Source organism: Sitophilus oryzae, unplaced genomic scaffold (assembly GCF_002938485.1).
Source record: "Sitophilus oryzae breed Bouriz unplaced genomic scaffold, Soryzae_2.0 scaffold_1582_pilon_pilon, whole genome shotgun sequence".
NCBI lineage: Eukaryota > Metazoa > Arthropoda > Insecta > Coleoptera > Curculionidae > Sitophilus > Sitophilus oryzae.
Window position 1 is genome coordinate 1,133,601 of NW_022146261.1, and position 2,731 is coordinate 1,136,331.

Here is a 2,731-nt window from a genome sequence, read left to right on the forward strand (position 1 = left end):
AATAGTGTATCGTTGGCGTAGTGTTATCTTGTAGATACTGTAGTGTTTTCTCTGTGCATTTACCATGGCATTCCATTTACCAGTTTTTTTCCATGTTAGCGTAAACATTATTTTTTCTCTTCTTTTTACTCCTCCAAAATTAGTGCTGCAGTTATCTCCATAAAACGCAATGCAATTATTTTTTAAATCAGAGTTTGTTAAAACATTTTCTAAATATTGCACAATACTTTTAGACTTTTTGTCACACAGATTTTGTAGCTTAATCATTTTAATAATAACACATTTATGTTTGTCAAAATTCCGAATTAACACCATCAGTAGATGATGTTATATATAATTATTTTTTGGTCTCTGAAGTTCTCAAATTTAGTCCAAGTGGTGCCCAGACTGAAATTACAATCGCTTCTGTTTTAGTACGCGCACAAGATATTTTCTTTGCCAGGTCTGAATCTGGCAAAGAAAACTATTTTCTAAACTAGTTTAGTATTACAATCTGCTAATTTAAAACTAAAATGATGATTAACTGTATGAAAAGCAAGGGCTCCTTCTGCCGCAGCAACTTGCTCATCCACTTTAGGAAATTGTTTAACGAAAAAGATTGTTAACAATTTTTGCGATGTTCTGGCACTGCGTATTTTTTGTTGATGCTTGGTTGACGATAAATGCTGTTCTATATCGCTTTTTCCTTTATTAACTATTGAAAAGGTTGTTTTGCATAGTGAACATACCACATCTTCTAGAGCTCCTTTTCTCATCATTTTATATTGCTTTTGCAAAGCAGAAGTATTTTATTTTTGTACGATATGTCTAAAGTCGTTACAGACGCTACACTTTGTGTATCAACTTGCTTGTACAAACAAGTTGTACGATATTTTGTTAAAAATGTTTTAATTTTTTTTAAAAGATGGACTACGACGAGTTGTTGTGCGCTGTAGCGATTGCTATTGTTTCAAAGGAAAATGTCAAGAAAAAAGGAAACGATCGAAACGGTCAAAAGATTGGCTAGTTAAGAGACAAGAATTATCACATATAAACTTATTGGACGAATTACAGTTAGAGCCAGAAGACTGGTTCAATTATCTAAGAATGGACGAAACAACTTACCTAGAACTGCTCCAACTAATAGCACCGCAAATAACAAAAAAAGATACAGTTATGAGAAAATCTATAAACCCCACGAAAGACTTAGCGCTACATTACGCTTTTTAGCTATGGGACGATGTTGTGAATATTTGAAATTTTTTTGTGCAATATCACCCCAAGCATTGGGTGAAATAATACCTGAAACATGCCAAGCACTATGTATATGAAGTACTAGTATATGAAGCACTATAGAAGTATTTTCAGGTAAGTAAATTTAAAAACTAATAAAGATCAAATTTAATCAAAAACAAAATGTTATTCTTTTACTGTACAAAACATTAGTCTTAAAATTTTCCGTTGGGATTGAATTCGGACAAAAATTGCCCTGTCAATGAAGTTCCTGCTGATAGTCCTACATCTGACCTATTCACAAGCACGGTATACGATGGTGATGATGTGTTTCCACCAACCCTGTTTATCGCACTCATAGTTTAACCTTCGATTTTGGGTGCTTGTGGAGGTGTTCGATGGTTTTGTGACGATTGTATAATGTTCTGATAGATTTCCTAATTGGGCCTTAAAAATTGCTTCACTTATAACTCGTTTTCAAAATATGGTCATTTTATTGGGAAGTTCTTCTAGCTCTTGAGCCACATGCTTACCGAAGGCAGAATACTTTGCCTCCTTCTGCAATTTGTCTGCCACGATACTTAAATTAAAACCTTATCACTATTAGATGGTAGCGTCTTAGATTTTCGTTTACTGCCATTTGTTGATGTGGATGGCGTTGAATTAATTTCTGATACGACTTCTGAACCCGTGTCTTCAGTCGTCTGAACATCCTAAAACAATTATACAATACTTATTACATATTTATTTTATTGTTATTGCATTGTTTTAGTTTTTTATTAGTTACAGTTCCGTAAAAGTGAAAACGAATGGAAAAAAATTGGAAAAGAGTTTGAAAATATCATTTATGTTGTCTAGGCCATCTTGCCGTGGTGTTTCTTGGTCGGTTAAAAATAGCAAGAGATCAAAATACCATAAATTTGCTTTTGCTACGTCGCCGTCGCGTCGCACAATGGGTCAGAACAGGCATTTTTCGGCAAAAATGTTGTACTTATTTTAAAACTGCTTGCTTATATAAATTTTGTTGATAAGTATGACTGCTAAGATTTAAAATGTTGGTGAAAAAATATAACGAGCATATAACTTGTTGTACTAGAGGTTGACTGGCACAAGATGAACTAGACGAGTTGAAAAAGTAAAATGAACAATTAAGTAACAAATTGATTTTTTAACTTTTTAATAATTTAATTATACAGAGTGTTATATACATATATAACTTTCTTGTTTTAACTGGAATATCTTACACACGGTACATGTAAAAGGCGATCATTTATATTTTGACACCCACCTAGAGGCGTAATTGCAGCTAGTAGGTAAAAGTTGCAATTAAAAAAGTTGTAGAGTTTTTATATCTGTTATCTCTATCAAGACAAAATATGTCATACAATTTGGAAATATACAGGAGGCTGAGAGAATAAGAAACCTTAAATATGTCAAGAATACGTTACCAGTTTTATTAAAATAAAATATTTTATAATGTTCCTAGGTGGGATTACATTCAGATACGTTCTATCTAATT